This window comes from Muscardinus avellanarius, assembly GCF_963383645.1.
Source record: "Muscardinus avellanarius genome assembly, chromosome: X".
Classification (NCBI taxonomy): domain Eukaryota; kingdom Metazoa; phylum Chordata; class Mammalia; order Rodentia; family Gliridae; genus Muscardinus; species Muscardinus avellanarius.
The window spans coordinates 3,916,429-3,944,161 of record NC_137792.1 but is presented as its reverse complement, the minus strand read 5'-3'; the positions used below and the strand labels follow the sequence as shown (position 1 = coordinate 3,944,161).

At 40.1% G+C, this 27,733-nt stretch overlaps 1 pseudogene across 1 annotated transcript in view; it reads left to right on the top strand.

The window, feature by feature from the left end:
* LOC308279446 (small ribosomal subunit protein uS7m-like) overlaps positions 1-27,085 on the top strand; it is a 32,115-nt pseudogene extending 5,030 nt beyond the window's left edge. Inside the window, exon 3 of the transcript in view lies at positions 26,454-27,085. The product of the transcript in view is annotated as a small ribosomal subunit protein uS7m-like (transcript). The remainder of the gene's footprint in view (positions 1-26,453) is intronic.
* The last annotated feature ends 648 nt before the right edge of the window (positions 27,086-27,733 follow it).

Here is a 27,733-nt window from a genome sequence, read left to right as displayed (position 1 = left end):
AAGCAGAAGTGACAGTGTAGGACTTCAGAGACACTTTTGATCACTCTCCCTGGGAAAGGCCAACTGTCAGGTTACCATAAGGAGGACTAATGCCAACAACCAGTGAGAAACTGATTCTTCTTTTGAGTAAGCTTGAAAATGGATCCTCTAGACCCAGTTGATCTTTCAGATTATGACATCCTCAGATGGTATCTTGGCTGCAACCTCACAAAAAGCCTTGACCAGAACCATACAGTTAAACCTATCCTGAGCACCTGATCTGCAGAAACTGAGATAACAAGTATTCATTGTCTGAAGCACAAAGGTTTGGGGTAATTTGTTGTCAGCAAGAGATGATTAATAGAAGTATTCATGTCTATGGATATTGTGTGACTATTTTATTAATCTTTAATAACATTTAGTTTTGCTTTGTAATTATTTCCATAAAACTCTGAAAACCATTCTTAAATAGTTTAAAATTATGGTGCTGCTGCACTTTTTTAAATCTTCTATTTGTTGCTGGTGAAAAGAAACACAGTTACTTTCACATGCTTATTTTGTATTCAGCAATTGCAGAAGCTTATCTGCATATGATTTAGAGTTTTCTACATAATCATATTATCTGTGAATAATAAGAGTTCTTTTTTCCCTTTCCAATTCCTATAATAAATTTTCTGGCTGGTATCCAACACAATGATGGATAGAATTACTGACAGTAAGAAATTCTTTTCTCACACATAACGTTAAAGAAATACATTTAATATGTAACTATTTAGTGTGAAATGTGTTGTAATTTCTTTGTGCGTATTCTTTACAAAATATTAAGGGAGTGTTTTGTTCTTTGTTTATTGAGATTTTTATCATGAATAAAATATTGGATTTTATTAAATGCCTTTTGTGCCTGTATTGATGCGATTATATAGTATTTTTTCTTCAACCTTAGTTAACAACATTAATTTATTTTCTCTTATTAAAAAAATCTTAAATTCCTGAACTAGACATTCATTTCTTGGCCAATCATGTCTCAGTTTTAGAAAAAGAAATGAGGGTTCAAGACTTAGTCCTTCCCAAGTGGTTAACTTGTCTAATATATGATTATAATGTTTAGTAAGCAAATAAATGTTAGAGATTTAGGATTTTACATGTATTCATAGAACTGTTGCATTTAATATCGACTGTCTGAGCTACTATAAAGGGGCATTTGCTTCAATTATATGACATTTTAGAAAAGTCAAAACTATGAAGACCTTAGAACAATCAGTGGTTGACAGGGTCATGGGCGTGGGGGAATAAATAAGTAAAGCAGTCAATGCCACAAATGATTAAAGGTTATCAGATTTTATCTTAAAATATAAAGATTACAATCATTACATATGTCTGATTTATCTCTTTGCAATTCACTTTCTCTAGTTCCTGCCCTTAGTGAAAGTGAGACACCCAAACTCGATAAGATTGTAGTTGTTCATTTTTTGAGAATGTATTATGTGCAAGGCCCCATGCTAAATGCTGTGTTCGGCCCTTCTAGAATGAACTAGAAGACAATCTAGAGGCTTATAAACCATTCTTCCATCCAAACAGTGTTTCATTCGCAGTCCCAAATCAAACAAACTCTCTAGAAAAGCTAATAACAATGCCAGGGTGTGATTATTATATAGGTATTACTAATGAAAGGGAGAGTATTGCTTTCTTATAAGGTAAAGAACATGAATTTGCATTTTTTCTTCTAAAGAACAAAATAAAAAGATTTATTTTTAAAGATAGGTTGATTTAAAGAATTAGTCATGTTGTAGAAACCCAGCTATAAAAAAGTAAATAATTTAAATCTGATTTGAGACTGAGAACATAATTTTTCCAATTGTGGAATTTATTGTGCTTTAGGATTCAAGGGTTTTCATAATGGTGTTATCTCCTTTCTTTGGTTAAAGAAAACCCTCACAAAACAGGCATCTTGCCTGTTGCATTTGAAAATTAGTAAAAATGCTTTAATAAATTGGCTATGAGACATTCTCTCTGTACTGTGCCCTATAGCTTGGGCTGCTTCCCTACCAACACAGTGAAATCCTATTGGTATCATAAAGCTTTCCAGGAAGTGTTCAATGTCTTGGTATTTTGAGGTTGCCCTTTATGTTAAGGTATACATTTCATTCCATTTAAAAGAAAGATGTAATCTAAGTGTGAGAAACAAGATCGCTTAATCTTTTCTAGCACATTTGCTTGAAATTGAAGAAAATACCCAAGAAACTATGTAAAATGAGTACAATGATACATTTTCACCAAAAATGGTTTAAATAAAGTAAAGAATTTCTTGTCAAAAGACATTTAGAGGGATGTGGAGAAACGAATGCATAAAGACAGATGGTCCAAGGTTCATTAAAACACATTGGCCCTCAGTGCTTTATCTACATATTTGGTATAGTAAGGCTTTTTTGAGAGGCAGGATTAAATACAATGGCCTGTGTAAAACCATCTAGCAATGCGTCTGCCTTCCAGTAGATGTTTCATTAATTTTCAAAAGAACAAGATACTCATGACAAATACCAGCTGTTAGCACCATTGCAATAGGGAAGAAAGTCTTGGGAAATTTTGGACATTCTTGGATTTTTATCTTTAATGCTAGCTTACCCAACTACTCCAAGTCTAGTTTCCTAAGGGCAATAAAAACTTGTATTTACTGGGATTTTTTTCCATGACATGTAAGACAAACCCAAATTATTTAGGTTAAATAAAAACGAGATAACTGGCTCACAAAACAATTGTTTTATCTAGACATGTGGACTAAGGAGGATTTCTTAGCTAATAAATTGCAGGTCAAGAAATTAAGAAAAAGATAATAACACCTCTCTTTTCTGGACTACATAGCCCATGCCTTTTAGCTAGAGAACTAAGGCCCAAATGTCATTAAAACAGAGTACTAAAGATATAGATAATGTATATGACATCAAATATATGATATATATATATATATATATTTCTTAACTTGGCAAACATGTTCATTTACCTTATTTTTTGTGTACTGGGGATTGAATCCAGGGGCCTTCAACCTCTGAGCTAATCCTCAGCCCTACTTTTTATTCTTTGTTTTGAAACAGGGTTTCACTAAGTTGTGGAAGGCCTCACTAAGTAGCTGAGGCTGGCCTCAACTTGTGATTCTTCTCTCTCAGCCTCCAACATACTAAGATTATAAGCCTGTGCCGCCATGTCCACTTTACCTTAGATTTTAATATGTTGTCCTTAAGAAGAAATTGTATGTGGTAGGCTGAGTAAGGATCCCATTGGTGTTCATATCCTAATCCCCCAAACCCATCATGGATATATTTTATGTTACTTTATGTGGTAAAAGAGGCTTTATGAATGTGATTAAGTTATGGATTTTGAGATTTGGAGATTATAATCATGGGAGGTGGTAAGAAAGAGAGAGAGAGAAGCTACACTTCTGATCTTGAAGATAGAAGAAGAAACCAAGTGGTAAGGAATGTGAGCAGCCTCTAGGAGTTGGAAAAAGGAAGGAAATAAATTTTTCCCTAGAGCCTCCAGAAGGAATGTGGCCCTGTGGACCTATTTTATATTAAGCTACTAAATTTGTGGTAGTTTCTTACAATCACGGCCAGAAACTAACCACTGCAGAGATCTGGCATGACTCAGCATCTCACATCTCTCCATGAGAGCTCTAGACATGTGCGTTGCCATGCCTCATACTTCTCCTTTTGGATAATCACAGGAAGTTTATGTCCCATAAACTTGGACATCTGTGACAGCTTGGAAACTGTGATGACATATTGGGGAAATGGCTAGCCAGCACCAACACAGCATTACTCTCTGCGGTGACATATGCAAATAAAGGTATCTTGAAACCACGATTTCATGTAAACATGACCTGGACTTCTAGATGTCTACCCTCATCTGTAAAAATCTCTCGTTTGCTGTTCAGATGAGCTATTTAACAGAGCTGACTTCTTCATAATTTATAAGAAACAGAGAAATAATCAGGGTCGGCAACTAGCTACCATTTCTGGTCTCCAAGGCAACATGGAAAGGCAAACAACAACAGCCACAAATGCAGCACTTTCTTTCTCATGTGCTATGGTTTGGAGTGTCCAAAGACTCATGTATTAAAGACTGGGTCCCCAACCTGTAGCACTATTGGGCGGTGGTAGAACCTTTAAGAGGTGGGGCCTAGCAGGAGATATTCAGGTCATCAGAGCATGATTTTGAAGGGCATATTAGGACCCTGGACCCTTTTTCTTCCTCATTTTGATTCCAAGCTATGAAATGGGTGGGCCTCCTGCACCACATGCTCCTGCCAAGATGTACTACTGTGCTTCCACAAGCCCAAAGCAACAGAGCCAATTAGTCATGGGCTGTAACTTTCATAAGTATGAGCCAAAATAAAGCTTTCCTCTTTATAAGCTGATTTATCTCAGGTATTAGTTACAGTAATGGAAAGCTAACACACTGGTAATCATTTTTTTGAACCTCACCTTTTAAAAGCCATCAGTTCCTTATATCTCTCTATCATTTATGGTGTTTTTTTCTGCTTTGGCTATTTTACAAGAACTTCAACCTACTTCCCTTCCTCTGGCAGTAGTCTCTTCTCCCATTTTCTCTCCAGATTGGGTGTTATTTGACAGAAGAATAATCTGGAAAATTAGGAATGGAGAAGAAATCCTGCCTAATGTTATAGAAAATACTTTTCTGATTCCTTTGGGGCAAATGTGATCCTAAAAGAAAACTCTGCAGGCTTTTGTGAAAGATTTGCTGGCACTAAAAGCAAACTGGTGGATTGCAGGCCTCCTGTGGGATCTTTGATCTGGGGCTGCTGTAGAAAGTGCACCCTCTGTGCATTATGTATTTCAAATTTGCTGTCTCCTGATCCATTTCCCCAACTCCTCTATCAATGCCAACTTTCTCTGGTCCTTTTAATTGACTCCCTTAGCTTCCTCCCTCCTATCACTTTGTTTCCCTTCTTTTTCTTTTTCCTTTTCTCCTTCTTTCCCTTCCTCTCAGCTTTATAAGAATGTTTCTGTGTTTTAATTTTTTTTCTTACTAGAGATTGAACCTCTGAGCTACACCTCCAGCTCTACTTTATTTTCTTTTGAAAGAGGTCTCCCAAAGTTTCTGGGAGTCTCACTAAGTTGCTGAGGCCGTACTTGAACTTGTAATTCTCCTGCCTCAGCCTCCCAAGTACTGGGATTACAGGCATGTGCCACAATACTTGCCTTTATTTTTTCATTGGCATATATTTATAGGGTACATTGGCTTATTTCAATACCTATGTATATTGTGCAATGATCCAATATGAGTAATTAACATGTTCATCACTTAGGCATTGATCACATCTTTGCATTGGGAACATTTCAAATCCTTTCTACTTGCCATTAGAGGGCTTATGTTAATACTTCATCGGAGGAAGTAGATTTCCCAATGGCACACAGTTGATCAGGAATGCTGATACCTTCGTAAGACCTTGGAGAATTTTTTTTGCAGACTATTCAGAATTAGCTATCACCATGTGAATGACATCTTGCAGCAAGAAGGCTGGCAGAGGGTGATCCTGATGGATTTATACCCCCGTTAACTCCAGAGATTAGGCTCTATGTAAGGAAGTATGTACCCAAGAGAAAATAAGTTATTGAATAAGGTGGCATCCATTGGCTAGAATGGATCTTTAGTAATCTTATAAACTCACGTTCTACAAGCCTATGGAAAAATCAGAGTGGACTAGTTACTGAATTGTACGCTACTGTCTCTGGACCACTGAGAAGCCATGTGACTTTTATTTTTTTTTTTTATTTTTTTGGTGGTACTGGGGTTCCTGGGAACCCTTCTACCTCCGGGCTACACTCCCAGACCTATTTTATATTTTTATTTGGAAACAGGATCTCTTAATCCAGCGAGGCTGGCATCGAACCTGCGTCATCCTCCTGTCTCTGCCTCCCAAGCGCAGGGATTACAAGCGTGCGCCGCCACGCCCGGTGAAGCCATGTGACTTTAAACAACTTAAAGTTCTGAACCTCAGTGTCCTAATCTAAAAAAACCTGAATAATAACTCTCTCACTTGCTAATGTTCTGAGAATTAAATGAGATAGAGCATAGAAAATAAACACAAAAAAGAAAATAACACAGTGCTTGCCCCATAATAAATCCAATACAGTTAGATACTACTAGTTTATCATTGTAGAATGTAGGAGTAAGCCAAGCTCTCAACATCTTCATGCCTATATGATCTAACTCAAAACCAATACTGACTTCATCAGAACAGATTAAGTCAGAAACCAGAGTATCTGAGCTCTTATCTTGCTTGGCCTCGTGGGAGGTGAGAGGCTTTCTGGATTACAGAATAGGTAGTTTATTATTCAAAGCAAAAATAGCCAGAGTGAGCTTAGCACCAATTCCCCAAGTCCTAATCTCCAAAGAGCAATATAAAGAAGGCTAGACATCACCTCTACACACAGCAGGGCCGCAGCCTCTAATAAGAACACCAAAATGAGGAGACCTAAAGCTTATATGGCCCATCCTGCCCTCCAAAGAGAGAGAGCAAGATGATACATGAAGCAAGCCTCATCTCTGGCGTGAGGGGAGGCCTCTAACATTATTACCCTGAATTTATGCAAATGGATATGAGGATATCTGTTTATACATTTCTCTTTGTTTTTTAAACTTTTATTTTTTTTATTTATTCATTGGTGTATTTTAATGGGGTACAATTGCATCATAATGGGGTATAAGATGATAGAGACATATATGCACAAATCACTCGTTTATCCCTTCCCCAGTTCCCATCCCATTTCCTCCCCCCACTCCTTCTCCTATTTGGCTTAGTAATTGATATGTTTGTGAATGTACATCGTGGGCATTAGGGAGTTCTCTTCTTCCCTTCCTCTATTCCCCTCAATTAGGTCACATTATTTGCTCATCTAAGGTTTCTCCTTCTTCATCTAGAGATCCTTCTAGAACCCATTTTCCAAGGCCTTTGCTCACAAAATCCACAGCATGCAAAAACATGAAAATAGCCACGGATATTGTCTCCTACCTGGCATCTTCCATATTATAAAGATACAATACTCGTTGTCCAGCCTGGCATCAGAAGCAGGAGCCATTCATACTCTTTATTTCTTAATTTGTCCCCACAACCAATACATAGTATTATTTATTGGATTTATAAGAACCAAGTATATGTGTGTGGTACTGAGGATTGAACTCATAAGCATTCTACCATTGAGCTATATATACTCCAGCCCTTTGTATTTTTTATTTGGAAGCAAGGTCTCACTGAGTTACTGCATACTGGCCTCAAACTTGGGACTCCCCTGTCTCAGTCTCCCAATTATTGGTATTACAGGTGTGTGCCACCACGCCTAGACAGAGCCCAGTATTTTTTATTTATTTATTTATTTTGAGATACTGGGGATGGAACCCAGGGGCCTTCTACCTCCGGGCTACACTCCCAGACCTATTTTATATTTTATTTGGAAACAGGGTCTCTTAAGCCAGCTGAGTCTAGCTTCAAACCTGCGCGATCCTCCTGTCTCAGCCTCCCAAGCACGGGGATGACAAGCATGCGCCACCACGCCTGGCAAGAGCCCGGTATTAAAGGGCTTCATTCAGCTGAACATTGGGATATGCCAGAGAAAGTGAAGTAGGCTACAAATTAAAGCAGTCAGCCCAGGGAAAATTTTCCTACAACATGCTCCTATCTTTTGGACTATTTCCTTCTCCTACACTAAAATTGACCTTTTATATACCCCATTTCTTCTGGGCATTATTAAAAATTAAAAATAAATTTACTCGCCGGGTGCGGTGGAGCTTGGGAGGCGGAGACAGGAGGATCGCGCAGGTTTGAAGCCAGCCTCACTGGCTCAAGAGACACTGTTTCCAAATAAGAATAATATAAAAATAGGTCTGGGAGTGTAGCCTGGAGGTAGAAGGGTTTCCAGGAACCCCAGTACCACCAATAAATAAAAAAATAAATTTTAAAAATAAATTTACTCAAAAGATTAATGCAAATTTCTCAAGAATTTGTACTTAATATAAAACACTATTAATAATTTAGCTGAAACTTGAAAATCTAAATGGAAGCAATCAGACAAGCAGATATTGCAGGAGAAGGATTTATCTTACATACCACATATCTCCATTTAGTAGATATAAGCATATTTGCATGTGTTATTTGACCCATTAGAAAGACTAGAACAGAAGAGTAAATGGGGAGTTCAAAGCTGCATATGCGTTCTAAGGCAAGTAAAGGTAAGCTGTGACATGTAATTCAAGTCTTCAAATTTGAAGAATGCTGGGCTTTTGTCAACTTCCACACACGCAAGAGTAGAAACTCAACTACAGTGAGTGTGTTGGTGGAGATAGCTCATTAGTAGGGTCACCGTGTCATATTCACCTAGATGAAGGTTCAAACCAGGACCGTCATCAGAGATTTTGGTCTCCACCTTGAGTGGAAGCCACACTGATGTTGGGAGGCCTGTCACTGTAGCACCCTAGCCCCAGGAATGTTCAGAGAGAAAATCCGTAAGAATGCTAGTCCAATTACATAGTTAAACAACATACTTTCAAATACTTAAAAGATCTGGGTGTGGTGGCTCACGCTTGTAATCCCCGCACTTAGGAGGCTGAGACAGGAGGATCGCGCAGGTTCGAAGCCAGACTCAGCTACTTAGTGAGGCTCTCAGCAACTTAGTGAGACCCTGTTTCCAAATAAAGTTTAAATTAGGTCTGGGAGTATAGCCCGGAGGTAGAAAGCCTCTGGGTTCCATCCCCAGTACCACCAAAAAAAAAAAAAAAACCAAATACTTAAGAGAAACAATTTCATTTAATTAATAGAGATATCATTGCAAAATTAGCACAGAAATTTTAGTGCATTCTGTTGTAGGACCAACTCATTAGGTGATGCAAATGTGTGCACAAATATTCGTATTAATATATCTGCATAAATGTCTCATTTTCTTGCTTTCCTTTCACTCACTCAGGCTTATGAATTTCCCTTTGGTTCATCATTTTACAATGACAGCTAAAGGTTACATCATAGAATGTAGACATCTGACTTAAGTGCAGTACTTAAATTCTAATAATAATAAAAATAACTAATGAGGAAGAACCCTTTGGGGAAAGATTGCCTAAGGAGAAAATTGCTCTTGACGGTATTAAGAACACCACTCGACTTCACCAGAGGACATTCATAAAGAACGGGAGAAAGTCAGCATCAGCATCCAATGACATCCTTCCGATGCCATCAGCTCCTCTCTCATCTTCTATGAGTACAATAGCCTGTTTGCCACCACCTGCTTCATTTGAATTAACTGTCAGAGAGAAGAGTTGAATGGTATCCATTTCAGTTCTCTGCTGCTTCCCAGAATTCAGAACTTACAATGCAAAATATATGAAGTTTGTATATTTCTTGAAGAGGAAACATCAGACAGAATGCAAGCCAAACAACAACCCTAGCTTTTATTCTCCTCCTGACTCATTTGAAGTGCAGGCAGTTCTCCCGGGCACAGTAGTTTGGGACTGTAAAAATGACCATGCAAGTCAAAACTGGGCAAAGTGATGTTAATAATCAATGGGGAAAATTACAGTTGTGCAGCAAATTGTAAAGTTTATGTCAAAATACTAAAAATTCTCTTACTACCAGCCATAACTGTTGAGGGAAATTAAAATAGTAAAATCAATATTTATGTAGTATGCTGTCATTTAAAATACAAGAAATCTCATATCAAAAAACAATTGCTGGCGAGAATGTGGGAGAAGAGGAACTCTTTTACACTGTTGGTGGTAGTGCAAACTAGTTCAGCCGCTATGGAGATAAGTGTGGAGATTTCTTAGAAAACTGGGAATGGATCCACCATATGATCTGGCTGTACCACTCCTGGGTATCTTTCCAAAGGGGTTGAAATCAGAGAACTACAGTAACATATGCATACCCATGTTCATAGCTGCACAATTCATAATAGCCAAAATATGGAACCAACCTAGGTCTCCATCAACAGATGGATGGATTGCAAAATTATGGGAAATACACACAATGGAATGCTACTTAGCTATAAAGAAGAACAAAATCATGTCATTCAGAAGAAGATGGAAAGACCTGGAGAACATTATGTTAAGTAAAATCAGCCAACAACAGAAAGAAAAGGGACATGTGTTTTCTCTAATATGCCCAAACTAGGGAGCATTGGAGATACCAGAGGAACTCCAGATAATGGAGGGGAAACCTCAGTAAAGCTAGAAAGGAAGGGGAGGGGAGGAAGAGGGCTGAGGTTGATTAATGAAAGAGCTACATCTGGATATGTGTAAAAGTATGAATGTAGCTTGGTCAACCTGGACACTCAGTGTTGGGAGGAGGGAAGGGGAAGTGGAGGGGAAAGGGCACCAAGCACAGTCTGAATGTATGCCATTTTCAATATGATCCACGTAAAAATAAAATAAAATAATAAAATAAAATACAAGAAGTCTCAAGGATCAACATGTCTCATTTGTAAAACATCATCATATATAATCTTACCAATAGTGTATAAGAATTATTTATTTTTTCACATCCTTGCCAGTATTGGTTATTGTTTGTATTCTTCATGATTGCTCTTCTTACAGGGTTAGATGGACTTAGTGTGGTTTTGATTTGTATTTCTTTCTTTGCTAATTATTTTTTCTAATATTTGTTGACCATTTGTATCTGCTTTCAGGAAGTGTCTAGTTCACTTGACCAATTCTTGACTAAACTTTTTAGAGTACTTAAGTGGTTTGAATTTTTTTTGTGGTACTAGAGATGGAACCCAAGATCTTTCTACCCCTGGGCTATACTCCTAGACCTATTTTATATTTTATATTTTATTTGGAAACAGAGTTTTATATTTTATTTGGAAACTAAGTTGCTGAGAACCTTGCTAAGTAGCTGAGGCTGGCCTCGAACCTGTGCGATTCTCCTGTCTCAGCCTCCCTAGCACTGAAATTACAAGTGTGCGCCACCATGCCCGGCTGTGGTTTGAATTTTTTACATATTCTAGATACTAGCCCTCTATCAAAGGAGTAGCTTGTAAAGATTTTCTCCTTTTCTCTAGGCTCTCTCTTCATACTCTTGTTTCCTTTGCTACACAAAAGCTTTTTAATTTCATGCTATTCCACTTATTGATTCTAAGTTTGATTTCCTGAGTTTACAGCATAATCATAATCATATTGCACTGATAAAACTCTTTAAAAAGCTCACTACCATATAATTTATAATATAAAGTATATTGCCTTGAAATTTTGGCATTCTCTTCTAAGTGTGGGCCAACTTCTAACATTTTTCTTTTGTACTTTCAATACCTTCCCTATGTCCTCCAGGAATTCCTTAGGCATGAAATTTTACTTCTTATATATGATGACTTATTATATATGATTATATATGATAATATTTTACAAACAAAACATTGATCCTTGAGATTTCTGATGTTTTAAATGACAGAATACTACAGAGATATTATTAGTAAGCATCACCAATATTTACTGTATGTATCACTTTCTCTGGGACATCTTTATCCTCATATCCACCGCATCTTTCATTTATGTGGATAAGTTCCTCTCCACTAGGTCCCGCTGGCTGCAGATCAAGAGTCTCGCAGCTGGTGGTAGCATCAATATTCCCACAGGCCACTGTTTCTACCACAACACTCCTTATGTTTGATTCCAATTTCATTTTTTGTTTTTGTGCAAGTCATCAATATGAAGATGGATTCCCTTGTGTCACATCCAGATAATGTATTATCAAGAGACTAAAAAGGGAAGGCTCTCATGCATTCATGTTTATAATAAGAATGACTACAGAAACTCTCTGAAGGGCCTCCATGCATATATGCCTGTAATAAGAATTTTCCCAAGGACTTCCCAACTGAAGCTTGCTATGCAAGTCACATGGACCGCTAATCAGATGTACCAGATCTATAAAAAAAACACCTGATACAGCCTCCACTAGTAAACTGATGTTAGCATCTGTGATAATCCCCTGTATGGTCTGGATATGGTTTGAGTTTGTCTTTCAGGGGTTCATATGTTGGACATTTGGTCCACAGTGTGACAATGCTAAGAGGCAGTGTGGAACCTTCATCAGGATATGAGGCCAATGGAAGGTGTTTAGGTTATTGGGGTGCTATCTTCCAAAGGGATTAATGTGAGTTTTCATAAAAATATTGTTATTAAAAGAGAAATTCTGGTCCTTCCCTGCTCTCTGGCTTTCTGTCTCACCATGTCATCTCTCATTCTCACATATACTGCCACCATGATACCATCTGCCACGATGTGATACAGACAAGGGAGCCCTTCTAAGAGCTGGTGCCATCTGTCTGGCCTCTCATCCTGCAAAACCATGAGCTCAATAAGCTTTCTTTCTTTATATATTTCTATTTTAGTCGCGGCCAAAGTACCTAACATGAACAACTGAGAGGAGGAAAAGTTTATTGGGGCTCACAGTTTTGGGGATTCAGTCCATAGCTGGCTGGCTCCAAGGCAGAAACTATAGCAGCAAGGCATGGTAGAGGGATGCTGTTCTCACATCATGGTGGCCAGAAGCAGAAAGAGAAACAGAAGGGGCCTATGGATATACATAGTCCCCAAGGCCGCACTTCCTGTGACACACCTCCTCCAAAATGCTGCAATGAGAGAAAATGCATCCAACACATGAACTCTGGAGGACATTTTAGACTCAAACCATAACAACTACCCAGCCTCAGGTATTTTTCATAGCAACAGAAAACTTTCTAATAAAGCTCCTGTAACCAATGCTCTCTTTTGCTCAAAACAACTTATGTGTAATTCTCATTTTCCCTGTGAAAACCCTGCCTCTCTTTACTTCCCTGAAGGAGCCAAGCTCATAGTTGTCACAGCATGCAAGTTCTGCATTGCAATGCCTTGATATGGCCAATTAAACTCATTTTATTAAAGAGCCACCACCTATTATTATTTAGGCCACTGCACTTTCTTTCCTTCCTTTTTTTTCGGCACTGGGGATGGAACCCAGGGATATTCTACCTCTGAGCTACACCCTCAGCCCTATTTTTTATTCTTTATTTCTTTATTTTTGAAACCAGGTCTCAATGAGTTGCAGAGGGTCTCAATAAGTAGCTGAGGCTGTCCATGAACCGCGATCCTCCAGTCTCAGCCTTCTAAATGCTGAGATTACAAGTGTGCACCACCACGCCCAGCTTACTTCTCTTTCTAAAATGTAATTGTATTCTTTTCTTTGGCCATCCCTTTTGCAACTATCCATTTTGTGGAACATCCTGCTGGTTCACCACATGCTTTGCTGTCTGTGCATGAACTGGATGTACAGTGACCAATCATTAATAGATGTTGTCAAATGTTCAATTCACTAAATGACTGATTTGTTTAAAGCTAATTAATTAAAGGCTCAATCTGCAAGTTGATTGATTTGCCAAATGACCAACTGATTGGATCTGCCAAATCTACTCATTGGCCAAAACCTTCCTTTAAGAGAAAGTCTTCCTGAATATATTCAATGAAAACAAACATTTTCTTCTCAGAATCATATTCTTCTTAACAATAGTAAGTAGAAATATTGAAGAGTTCTTTTCTGGAATGTAATGAAGAATGTATTCAGACGATAAAATCTTCATCTTATTAATATGGGGTCTTTGTACTGCAAGAGCAGGCTTCAGGCTGGCCTCCAGAAGTCATCTATGAAATGCACTGCAGGGGTTCTTTGGTGTGAACATCGCCACTTTTCTCTTTATTAGAAAGGCGGGCATCAGAAAGCCTTCCTGTTGGCTCTGCAAAAATTGGCGCCAAACCAAAACAAGGCAAAACAGAAAGGTGCCACACCTGTCCACCTGCACACTGGGATAGTTGCCATGCAGAGAAAGAAACAGGAACATGTCTACATCTGGCCATGTCAATATAAAGAGCAGAAATCAGCACCACCTCACTCCTGCCTTCTAAATAACTCATGAGTGCCTTTAATTACTTAGCAACCCCAGACACTCTAGACCCTATGTGTTGTCCCAATGTTTACATGGGAACATGATGCTAGAACATCTGATTTTCTCCCCCCTGCCCAGTGCTAGGGATCGAACCCGAACTCAGAGCTTTAAGCACACTGGGCAAAGATTCTACCACTGAGCTACCTCAACCCCCCCCTCTGAATTTTTGTGCAGGCAATAGGAAGGACTGACCCCGATTCATCTATACGCTCTTCTAACCCTATTGTTAGCTACAACTATACCATTGCATTGGGAGGACCAGTACTTGAAAAGGGGCAAGGGAAATAAAGCCGAGTAGCCTCTGCACCTTCAATCTGTTAGCAATTCATTGTTCCAATGAGCCATACTTTCCGTTAGAGAGTCACAGTCATTACAGTTATTTTCCCAACCAGCCTGAGCCCCCTGCCATTCTGTGTTCATTCCTGAGCATTCTGGTCAAATCCTCAGAGAGATCTAGAAAAAACACATGGGGGAAGGGCAATCGTGGCAGAGACAGAGAAGCCCATTTCTACTGTGAACAGATGTCCAGAAGTCTCAAGCACATAAGTATCTCTAGTAAAAGGGAGCTGCAACTAATTCAAGATAGACTTTATCTGTGGTGAGGGGAGAGGGTCATGAAAATCAAATTTGCTAGCAGATCATCCAGGACCCAGGGTGAAGGTAGGAAGTGAATCCTTGGATTTGCACTATGCCTGGCCAGAGTGAAGTACAGGGAGAGGACCCCACTCCATCGGGCACCTGACAATATTTGGCACCTGGCACCTTCACCAGAACTAGTCAGCCCAGGCTGATTTCCTTGGGCCAAAGAGACTGACCAGGTGTTCAGGCTATGAAATGGAGGATATAATGTCATGTGAAAATTGTCTTCTCCTGTGGCCCAATCTGTGAACTTTTTCAATTTAGGCATTTTTCTGATCTGGAATTTTGTGCTGTACATCAGGTTTATATTGATAATTTACTTTAAATTTTCACTCCTTTGTGAGCAAGTAAAGACATTTCCAATGTACTTTGAGCAGTGTTATGTTTCCTTAATTTTTTTATTATAAAGGGGAAAATAACCAGGTGTAGTGGTTCACATATATAATTCCAGTATTTAGGAGGCTGAGACAGGAGGATTGCAGGTTTGAGGCCAGCCTCTGCAAATTAGTGAGAAACTCAGCAACATTGTGAGACCCTATTTAAAAATAAAAAATTAAAATAGGGCGAGGGGTGTAGCTCAGAGGTTTAAAAAACCCTCCAGTTTCAATGCCAGTACCGCTACACAAAAGAGACCAGAATAATTATCTTTAATTCTCTTCTTTCTAGCACTTCCATAAAATAGAAAAGGAAAGAAAATATGACACTAAAAACCTCAATTGAAAATTGTCCATCTATTTGCAGGCATAGAGCTATATGTTTTGCATAATTAACTCATTTAATATTCATAGCAACATTTTAAAGATGCTCTACTGAAATCCCCGTTTTAGAGTTCTGAAAAGAAAGGCATGGCCAAGGCTATGAAGATGGGGTGCTGGACCTAGTCAACTGCTGTGTGATTCCAGTGTCTAAAACACATCCCCGTCCTTTACTTCATCACTCAGTCTGTGTTCTGCAAACATCTCGGAATCTCTCCTCGGGTGAGACCCTATGCTGAGAGCGGAGGCGGGAGGAGAAGACCCAGGTACTAGTTTTATAATGCACACCTTGCAGCTGGGGATTGTGTCATATGAACCAGCCATCTGGCTCCAGTTCCCCACTCCTGTCTACTATGTATCCTGCCACTAAAGATAACTGGCTTGTTTTCTTTTCTTTGGTTATTTCAAAGCTGTACTTTTCCATAGCAATAAATAATATTTCCCGTTTACTTCTGAAACTTGTTAGTTTTTCTTCCCCTGCTGAGAAATGGTTTCCCAGGAAAATTCCAAGGATTTCAAAGGCATAATTTATACACAGAGCTTTAAGAGTGTGCCTCGACTCGTGGTCCTCGGTTCCTTTTGCTTTGCTTTGTAAATAATGGAAGGGGGCCAAGCCAGCATCTCAAAATAGCTGAAGCCCAGAAAAATGGGAATCCATTCCAATTAACACAAATATTTACTACAGTGAGTCTTTAAATCCTACAAATGTTGGAATATCTAAAAGGAGAGTGGATTATGGTAACAGTGTCTTAATCATTACTTATTGGTTGCATGTGGCAAAATTCAAATGAGTTGGGAGAGGCAGAAGGGGGTGCTAGCAGGGTGTGCTGGAGACCCAGGAAGGAAGAATACAGTTGGGCCTCTGTGAAGGAATGGGAACAGGTACCAGAAAGGAGGCAAAAAAAAGGCAAGAGGGTATGTGTGAACGTGCATAAGTATGTGTGTGTTCGCATGTGTACATGGGTGACTTTTTCTATTTCTACATTCATATGGCAGCATATGGCTGACTGTAAACATTCTCAATTTAAATATTATTATTTCAGGAACACTTGGAACCCATTTATCTTAAAATCAACGGAAGTTCCCAGGAAAGCATCTCACTGGCCCACCTTAGGTCATGTGTATAGCCCAATCTAATCAATACTAGAGTTAGCATGGCTACGCATCATCATCCAGCCTCCCCGAGGCCCTCTCTATGTCCAATATTTTAACAGATATGTATGGAGTGCCTACTAGAGCAGGTGCTAAGGACACTGAAGTGATCGCATGGTTGCTCGCATTCATGTGAGTGCTTCTCAAAGGAAGATGGTAGTTTATGACCAACACCAATTCTCCAAACAATTTTGACCTCATGGTCTTGCAGTTTTGAAAATATTTTAATTCATAAGAACTCATGAACTCATAGGATTTCTCTGAAATCCCATTCCCCGGTCTTATTCTTTAGGCTCTATGCATTTGTTCCTTTTTTAAAACATTTATTGAACCTCCTTTGGCCATCAGACATTGATCTGGATGCTAATAGACTAAAAGACTCTAGTCTTCATTTTTTCTCATAATGAGGCATGAACTCAGGGGCATTATACCTTCAAGCTACTCCCCAAGCTCCTTTTTAAAAATTTGAAACAAAGTCTTATTAATTGCTGAGGGTCTCACAAAGTTGCTGAGACTGGCTTCAAATCTGTGATCCTCCCGTTTCAGCGTCCCAAGTACAGGGATGACAGGTGTGTGCCCTTATGCCAGGATAAGATGCTCTAGTCTTGAAGGGCTCAGGATTCTTATGCAGAAATTCATATTTAGGAACTAAACTCAACATGACATTTATTAAGGTATAAGGACAAACTTATGTGTGGGAAATATTGGGGGACCAAATGGCAAGAAAATCCATTCCACCCAAGGCCAAAAAAGACTGAAAAGGTGGTTTTGTGTTGCTCTAACTTAATACAGAAGGTACTAGAGAGAATATAATGAAAACCTAAGGACATACTGTCCATTTGTTGTGTTGAAAATTCTGGGTTTCAGTGTAATGATGTTCTAACCTTACTCAGAAATGCCCTCTAACCTGTAGTATCTTTCTGGGGGATTCAGGCTGAGAGCCTGGGGGCTGCTCCTTAATCCTTCATAATTATTATTAAGACCTCAAACATTCAATACTTGGGACTGTCATTTGTGGTTGGGCCCTACTAAGGATCTAACCCTTTTGCAACTCTCCTTTAGAACAATGGTATGCATCATGTCTGTACCAAAAAAAAAATAGCCCCCAAAATCACTCCTCAAAACTTTCCTGGCAGATGAAAAATTTTCTTTTTAATCAACCATAATACTTCGTTGTTCCTAGACTTAAAGTGTTCTGTCTTTCATTAGAAATATCTAAGTTTTAGTGTAGATCTTCTTTACTTTCTGATTTAAAAACTTTCTTGAATCACTTTAGGATCAGTTTTGTAGTTTCTCCTACAACATGATGTAATTTTATCATGTTCAACTTTGAGTCATCATTTCAAAGGTCAGTGATAACTTTATTATATTAGATATTTTTGTCTCTCTTCTAGCTTCTCCTTCAAGCATGTTATTTCATTTAGTCTAATCAGAAATAACTAGAAGAAAAAACTTTTATGTCTTTGTTTTCTACTCTATGCTTAGATGACTGGTTCTCAAACTTTACTATGTATCAGAAACACTGTGAGCTAGTTAACTCGCAAATCCTAAGCTCTATCCCTCACAGTTTCTGATTCAGAAGACCTAAGATGGACCTCAGAATTTGTGTTTCTAACACATCCCCAGGTGATATGGATGCTCTGCTCCATGACTATACTTTGAGAATCACTTACCTAACATCTTCTCTAAGTGGTTTGTTAAAGCATGGAAGGCTTAAAGGCCACTAGCTGTGCCAATCAGGCACAACTAGGCCATGACACAATCTGTTAAACTTATTTTGCAGACGATCAAATAAATTCATTGTCCATGAAACTCATCTAAAATTTATGGCTATTTGGGTATGGTGGTGCACACCTATAATCCCAGTACTTGGGAGGCTGAGACAGGAGAAGCACAGGTTCGAGGACAGCCTCAGCAGCTTAGCAAGATTCTCAGCAACCTAGCAAGGTCCTGTTTCAAACAAAAGTTTAAAGGGTGAGTCATACCTTGGAGGCCGAATGCCCCTTGGTTCAATCTCTAATACCATATACACAAATTATGACTAGTTGTGTCAACTAGAAATGTCTTGTATGAATATTCAAGAAAAAATTTGCTAGTATTTCTTCTGTGCAAAAATCTTAACATTCTTTTTTTTTTTTTTGGTGGTACTGGGGTTCCTGGAAGCCCGTCTATCTCTGGGCTACACTCCCAGACCTATTTTATTTATTTGGAAACAGGGTCTCCTAAGCCAGCGTGGCTGGCTTCGAACCTGCATGATCCTCCTGTCTCTGCCTCCCAAGTGCGGGGATTACAAGAGTGCGCCATCACGCCCAGCCCTTAACATTCATTTTTAAGACAACTCTAATTATATCTTTGGAAAAGAAACCATAGAATTCTATGTAACTTGTGTTTTAAAATGACACAAGGTGTCAAGAGTAGTGATAAATAGCATCAAATTGACATGCTTTCTCTCCAGACTGGTGATCTTGAACTTAATATCTTTAACAGCTTTAGGATTGGCAGAATATTTTTAAATTATCTTTAATCGTGATCACATAATATAGAAGTTACCATCCTAAACATGTTTAAATTATACAGTGCAGTGGCATTAGGTATGTTTGCATTGTTTTTTCTTTGCATTGATTTTTCTTTGTTTTGTTTTTGTTGAATTTTTCTCTTTTTTGTGGTACCTGACATTGAACACAGGGGCATTCTACACTTAAGCTATACCCCCATCCTGATTTTATTTTTTATTTTGAAATAGGACGTAAGTTGCTGACGGCCTTACTCTATTGCTGAGGTTGACTTCGAACCTGCAATCCTCCTGTCTCATTCCCCTAAGGACTGGAAATACAGCGGTGGTGTCAACTGGCTAGTACAATCACATTGTTATGCAATGATCACTATCATTCATCTTCAAAACTCTTTTCATCTGGCGAAACTGAAAGTCTGTACCTAGTCAATCCCACGCCTACACTGCTCCAGCACCACGCAGCTACCATTCTACTTTTTCTCTATGAATTTGTTAAAATTTCTCAGAGTGCCAAAGTGGATAAATGCAAACCAAGTAAGATCTTAAGCTAACACAAAAACATATCTATAAACCACTTGCTGGAGAAGAGAAAAGATGAATGGGCGAGTAGAGAATTTATCAAAGCTAGTATCAAAGGCTGGTGAAAAGTTTCTATTAAGTGATATTGTTGCTAAGTAACCAGCACTAACACCCTTTTCCCTTCTTCCCAGGCTGCACATCTCACTTCTCACCAGGTGGCAAGTGGTCTTTGCAGCATTCATCTTCTTAGATTTAAGAACTCGAACAATCCCATCCCTAAGAGCAGCGGAATACCAAAAATACTACGAAGTCCATCATTTTTTTTTTCCTTTCCTTTTTTCTTCTCTCCTCGTCTTTGAAACTCTGACATTTCTGAAGAGTCTGAGCAGAATCATGTCATCAGCATCAGGTATAGAAAAAAGCCCACAAGAGCCCAAGCTGGCTGATAACACAGGCCAGGTTTTTGAGGTCACAGCATGAGCGAGCCAGCATTCCTCTGGATGGCTAGATGCAGAGTTCAAAGGAAATGACTAGCACATTCTAACTTTAGTAAATCCCCAGGCCAAAGGTAGACTTTTCAGTAAATTAATAATCCCTGAATGGCATCCGATGAGTTATTTCAAAGACATTTGCCTTCACCCTGCCCTGACCTCTGACCTCTGGTTCATTGCTTGTAAAAGGAATGGCGCTCATCATAGTGACTTTCCCATTAAGATTTAGCGCTCTCTCCAAGCAGAAACCTTGAGAACACCAGATAATCAATTTGCACTTAGGCCTTTCTGCAAAAGTGGAATTTTTTGATGGCTTTAATTTGTATATTATTGATTTTAGAGAAGTTTGCTTTAAGAAAAAAATTAATGAAGGTTCAGATGAAAGCAAATAGTGTTTCATGAATATATTGATTGTGTGCTTATCCAAATAAGATCCTCTCAAGTCATATTTTAATTCCATATTTTCTTTCCCTGAAAACGTAGAAGATTAATATTATTGTCACTGGTAATGAGAAGTCAAAACAGAAAACTTATTGGTAGCTATCAGTGCACACTTGAAAGCTTGGTTCTGGGATTAAGTTGGAGGTTGCATTGAAATAAAGAGGAAATACTAAGCTGGTGTTAAGGGAAATAATTGTCATTTACTAAGTCCCTATCATATACCAGGAATGCTGCTGGATTCTGTGCTTGGCCACATTTAATACAACTGCAACAGCTATTATCTCCTAATTTTGCAGTAAGTAACTTGCTCAAGGTCACATAGTCATTAAATGACTAAATAAGAATTCAAGTTATGTTTTCTTTGTTCATTTTTTTATTTAACTTAATGGCCATCTACAAAGGGAGAAGTGTAGAAGATAGAATCATGGCTCTTCATAGAAGTCCAAATGTGTGTAAAATACCCCTTTATGTGAATGACCAAGTGTCCCCATATCAGCCTTATTACGCAGATGATAATGTTTTCTTTAAGCCAGGCATGGTGGTATGTACCTATACTCTTCCAGAACTTGGGAGGCTGAGACAGGAGGATCAGAGTTTCAAGGGCAGCCTCAGCAATTTAGCGAGATCCTGTTTCAAAATTAAAAAGGAAAAACAAGCCGGGCATGGTGGTGCACACTTGTAATCCCCGCACTTGGGAGGCGGAGACAGGAGGATCGTGCAGGTTCGAAGCCAGCCTCGCTGGCTTAAGAGACCTTGTTTCCAAATAAAAAATAAAAATAGGTCTGGGAGTGTAGCCCAGAGGTAGAAGAGTTCCATCCCCAGTACCACCAAAAAAAAAAAAAAAAAGAAAGAAAGAAACAAAAAAGCCTAGGGGTAGATCTTGTAAGTAGAATGCCCCTGGGTTCACTCTCCAGTACCACAATAAAATAAAATAAAATAAAATAAAAAGAACTCACAGCCTAGAGGAAGGACATAGATATGAAATTCCAGGACCTGTTTTTAACCCTGTACCAGGGGTTCTTAACAAAAGACTAAAGGAGAAAAGGGGGAACACTTCTCTCTCAGAGGAAGAGTGGAAATCAATATGAAAGTATAAGCCATATTTGAAAAACTGCAAAGTCAAATGAGGCTGCCTAAACAAATCCCCATGGAGACAAGCATGATGCGGACTCTCTTAGGCCACACCATGATGTTTGAATTGCATCCTGAATCTCGTGGGACCCTCCCAAAGGATTAATTGTGAGAACACCAGGATTATGGAATAAGTACCACATCTACTGGCAAAGAAAGGAATTTCGGGGTGCAGCAGGTGGTGAGGAAGATGGCTAATGCTGAGTCTAGTTTAAGTAATTTTGAATTGAAAATGTCTATGGTACTGGAGATGGCACTTTCTGGAAGGGGCTGGGTGGCTGAACCTGGACGATCAAAAGGAGTCCTAGGACAAAGAATGAGACCACCACCAGGTGGTAGAGAAAGCTTGAGTACAGTTGAGATCTCTAAGGGAAAGAGATAGGACGGGACATAAAGTGAGCTGGGAGGAATTCCAGCAAGTATTGGCATCTGAGGGAGGCAGAGAAGAGCAGGTGCACAGCACAGAGCACAAGTTAACAGATGCTGGTGATAGAATCTGGAGTTCAAAACCTAGCCCTTCCACTTCCAAACTATAGTTGTTTTTTTTTATTTCAAAAAGTTGGGTGCAAGCCGGGCGTGGTAGCACACGCTTGGAATCCCCGCACTTGGGAGGCGGAGACAGGAGGATCATGCAGGTTCGAAGCCAGCCTTGCTGACTTAAGAGACCCTGTTTCCAAATTTAAAAAAAGTATAAAATAATAGGTCTGGGAGTGTAGCCAGGAGGTAGAAGGGCTTCCAGGAACCCCAGTACCAAAAAAAAAGTTGGTGCTTTCTTCTCATACCTCTATTTTACCCTCTTCTTAGTACAAGAACATTATCAGTTTCAACATGAACAAATGTCAGGACCAAGCAGGTGGGCAAAGAGTTGAAATAACCTGGCTGTCACAGACTTGCTCGAGTCCACCAAAGACCTTCATAGAATTTTGTGAATTTTTATTTTTCATTTGGGAAATGTTACCATTTTTCACATTGTTGCAGAGCAAATAATGTAGGTAACATATATTGTGCAGTTCTCTATAACACAAGATTTTTTTTCTTTTTTTGATAGGAAGGACAGTGTTGGGTTATATGGGGGCAAAGAAACCCCAGCTTGACATCAAGAAACAGATTTTATTTAGGAATAAAACCTGGAAGGAGGCAACTGACCCAGAGAGAGCATTCATGAGTGTCAGGAAACACCTCCACCTCCTTAAAGGCTAGGGGCATTTTATGGGGCAAGGAAGGGGGCACAGGAACAATCATGTAACCCTCTGGTTGGTGTGCTAGTGGCCAGGTCACTTTGGGGCAGGGCAATGGTCAGGGGGATTTCTCTTTCTTTGTTCCTTTGTTCTTCCTTCTCTGGCATGACTTCATGGCCAGACCTCACAGTTAGACTTCATAGTGCCTACAGAGGGGGTGCTAGGGATTGAACCCAGGGGCATCCTACCTCTGATCTACACTCCTAGATTTTTTATATTTTGTAACAGGGTCTGTTACAATGTTGAGGTTGGACCTTGAAACTGAGATCCTCCTGTCTCAGCTTCCCAAGGACTGAGATTACAGGTTTATGCCACCATGCCTGGCTCAACTACACATAATTATGGTTGTCCTATCTCAATTCTAGGGACAATATATTTCCACTTCCATGAAACTTAAGGCAGAAAATAAGCAACTTGTGCAAGAGCCCTTCAATTGTGTTGGGGAAACTAATTGCTGCCCTCCTTAGATTCCTCTTGCCAGTTTAGCCTGCTCTATTTTATTGAGCTAATAATTCTCTAGCAGCCTAAATACTAAGGAAGCAAGAGTTGAACATTGCTTGACCATGTTTTTGAACATTCCTCCCAATAAATCATTTACCTTTTCTGAAGCATGTCTGTTTCATAAAGAAAAACTAGTTGAAATTACTGCGCGTCTCAGTGCATTCAAATTGAGCAGCAGTAAAGGAATACATTAACTCAGTTGTTAAAAGATATGCTCATTAAAGACACATTCAGGCATGATCAAGAACGTAAACATTCCATAGTACTTGTGAGTTCTCTTAAATACCTCTGATTGCCACTTCTGATGGCCCATCAGTTTCATCAGAACCAAATACAGCCCCAATTCTCCTCTCCCTCTCTGTCTGAGAACCCCAAACTGGGAAACATGCAGGCATCTGGTTCCCTTTTGGAATCGCTGTGTATTATAATATAAAATCACATGTGATAAAAGCGAACACAGGAAACATATGGTATAAGGGACTGCAAGTATTTGAAGGATTGCACCGAGAGCCACTTTGAGCTCATTTTCTACGTGGATGGAATAAAAAAAAATCTGCAGAGTCATTTGCAGCAGTATATTTGTTTGCCCAGCATGATTGCATTTGTAATCCAGTCTTTTGATGTTAAATCGGAAAGTGACAGTGGAACAGACTGACCATAAATCAACAGGTCACAACTGCGTCTCTCTGGCATCCTTCTCTGCTCCAAATGTCACGTCAACCGGCACATATTGAGGCAATTCAAGAAATCGGGTTATCTGGGGAAGGAGAGAAGCGAGCGAGAAGAAAAAGAATGGCAAAAAGTGCAGAGTGAGCTCAAAGAAGCTTTCAACTCCCAGTAGGGCTCAGGACACCTCTGTTCACATGATGCTCACTAGTCGCAGTTCCATCTGCCCTGGGAGGCAGCTCAACGCCACGTTTTTCAGGTTATATGTTTGGAGTTCATTGGCACACAAGGACAGCATAGAAGGAGTAATCTACCTTGACTGCATAGAAAATAATGGATTTTCTTCCAATAAATTATTTTAGTTGCTTTCCAAAGCAGAATCCTCATGGGTTTTCTCAACCCAAGACTTCTACATTAACTTATTTTTTATTTTTTGGTGGTACTGGAGATTGAACACAGGGGAATTCTACCTCTGAGGTACAGCCCCAGCCCTTTTATTTTGAAACAGGGGCTCACTAAGTTGCTGAGGCTATCCTCTAACCTATGACCCTCCTGACTCAGCCTCCCATATGCTGGTATTACCGGCCTTTGCCACCACTCTCAACATTTTAAATAGGGAGCCACAACAACATTGTTGTTGTTGTTTTGATTTAATGGTTGCTTACACAATGTTTATTACATGTCAGGCCCTGTTCCAGGGACTTGTAAATATATTAATCCTTACAATAGAAATGATTTAGTACTCAAAATAACCATATGACAGAGGCATAATTACTGTTCTCATCTGCAGATGAGAAAACAGAATGACAGACAGAGCTTGCTCAAGAACACAAAACCAGTCCATAGCAGATCTGGTATTCAAGTTCATCTCTCCAAACCACTTTCTTGGAAATAAAGAAAAGAGACCCACTTGATGATAATCTCAGGTAAAACAGGGAATCCAACTCTGCACACAGACTAACCAGAACCAACACTGGGTCCTAAAAGCCCCTAGTTGGCACGAGGAACTAGAATTTCCTCTCCCTTATCAGCCACATCAGCTCACTATCTTTTTTTTTTTTTTGGTACTGGGGATGCAACCCAGGGGCTTTCTACCTCCGGGCTATACTCCCAGACCCATTTCCTATTTTATTTGGAAACAGGGTCTCACTAAGTTGCTGAGAGCCTCACTAAGTGGCTGAGGCTGGCTTTGAACCTGTGCGATCCTCCTGTCTCAGCCTCCCAAGCGCAGGGATTACAAGCATACGCCACCACCCTGGCTCAGCTCACTATCTTTCATCTCTCTGTGCCTGTGTCCTTGTGCCTCTGGATTTTTCTGGCTTTCTTTTTAAAAAATTTTTATTGGTGCATTGTAGTCATACATCCTAATGGAATACAAGATGGCATGCATCCACACATCACCCAATTCCCAGCCCATTCCCTCTCTTCTCCCTCCTTTTCATGTTTGGCTTAGTGAGTGACTTGGTGTTTGTGAATGTACAGCATGTACATTGGGGAATTTCCCCTCCCCCTCCCCTCCCCCTCAGTTAGGTCGCCTTATATGTTCTTCATGGTTTCTCCTTCGTCTAGAGCTCTTCCTGTGACTCATTTTCTCCTTGTCTCTTAAAGATCCTCTCCCTTTGAGCTTTGTTCTACAGCTCTCACTACCCTCTTTAGAATCCAAATTCTTCAGAAGATGGCTGGCACCTTTGTCTCAAGGCCACACTATAGTACCCCAAACTGGCCAGCATGGCCTTCTCCTGGGGAAGCCCACCCCTGCAACCAGACTAATTGAATGAGAGTGCAAATCGTCTCCAGAGAGGGAGCCTACCAGTTTTTCCCAGGCTGTCTATGCATGCTCCACTCCCAGGATGATGAGCCTTTCTCCTCCCTTTTAATCTAGGCTGGGCTTGACTAGTGATTTGCTTTGGCCAATATAGATGGTAGAAGAGACTACCAGGGACTTCTGTGCCCAGTGATTAATACTGACAGCTTCCAGTTTCCTTCCTTCTGGAAGTCAGCCACCATGTTAAAAGCCTGACAACCCTGATCAGAAGGAGACTAAGCACTTATGCCATGCTTTGAGGCAGATCAGTAATAGAAATGAAGATTAGGCGCTTGGGAGGCAGAGACAGGAGGATCGCACAGGTTCGAAGCCAGCCGCGCGCGCTGGCTTAGGAGACCCTGTTTCCAAATATAAAATGTAAAAATAGGGTCTGGGAGTGTAGCCTGGAGGTAGAAGGGCTTCCGGGAACCCCAGTACCACAAAAAAAAATGAAGATTAGAAATGAGAGAAGAGCTGGGCATGGTGGTACCCACCTGTAATCCCAGTTCTTGGGAGGTTGAGGCAGGAGGATGGTAGGTTCCAGACTAGCCTAAGCAATCCAGCAAGACTCTCTGAAAGACCCTGTTTGAAATAAAAATAAATTCTGCACTGCCTGCTGCTGGCATACAACATACTATCTGGTGGCTTCTAGGGCTAACCCAGGTAATGTGGAGCCGCAATGGTCCTGAATTCAGGGATCATTTAATTAACAAAGAACATTGCACCAGCTTGTAGCTGAGCTTACCAAGGGGGAACAACATGACCAGGAGTTTAAGAAAACTCGCCTTATCAAACTGCTCTAGCAATAAAAACAAGCTCTGTGTTGGCAGAGCCATTAATCAGGAAATTCACCATCATGATGATGAAAGGAGGAAACAGAACTGGATGGATCCTTCACAACCCAGACTCTGGGTGCTGTGAAAAGGAAGCAGTTTGAGAGGCAGAGGAACAGGCTACCATGGAACGCAACCCCTGTGCTTCCTTCCACCAATCGCCGAAGACCTGTGAGCCTGTGACTGGGCTGGTACCCAGCCTCAAGGGTGGCCTTTTCTACCAGGTCTCTGTGCCCCTAACTGATGGCTGTTGCTGCTTCCTAGCCCCAACGTGGATCATCACTGAGTGCCGAAAGAATAAGAACTGGTGGACACTGATGCCAGCGAAGCTGTCATGGGAGCTGAGCTGCTGGAGGCTTTTCACAACCAGGGACCCATGATTGAGAGGAAGCATGATGTGCTCAAGATGGTTGAGGCTAACGGCGCCCTGGCCCACTATGACTGGTGGTAGAAGGAGAGGAGAGGGCCAGGAAGCCCAGTGGCTCCGCCACAGAAACCTCTATGAGCTACTGCACTGTTAAAAAGGGCCTGTGGGATGCAGCTGCAGTTCCTCTTTGAGAAAGGTAGAACAGCATGTGTATTGCTCACTAATCTTTCTTTGGGGATAGAGCTGGTTCTCCCTGCCCCATCTCCTTGTAAAGAAAAAACATATCAACCTGATAATTTATTCTGACAAAGTCAGGGTCCAGTTTTCTCATCCACTGGCATGGGATGGACCTCTGGATGCAATAAGAGGAAGCGGTTTTAGTGTCTAGAAGATCCTCACCCTGAACTGGTATAGCAAGTGATACAAGTGCTATCACTGAGTGGAGGGGGGAAATAAGTAAATAAAAATAAGGGCAGATAGTGTAACTCAGAGGCAGAATGCCTCTGGGTACAATTCCCAGTATTAAAAAAAGAAAAAGATAAGGGAATTGAAGAATTCAGCATTTTCTTTATCCCGATTCCCCTTAGTCTCAACTGCTAAGAAGAATTACAATAGGACTGAACATGATTCCATTGAAATAGATAGGCTGCTCTCCATGACCAGGAAACCAGTCTCTGATCGGAGCATCATCCAATGAACTTTATGCAACAGTGGCATTGAACCTGATCTTCT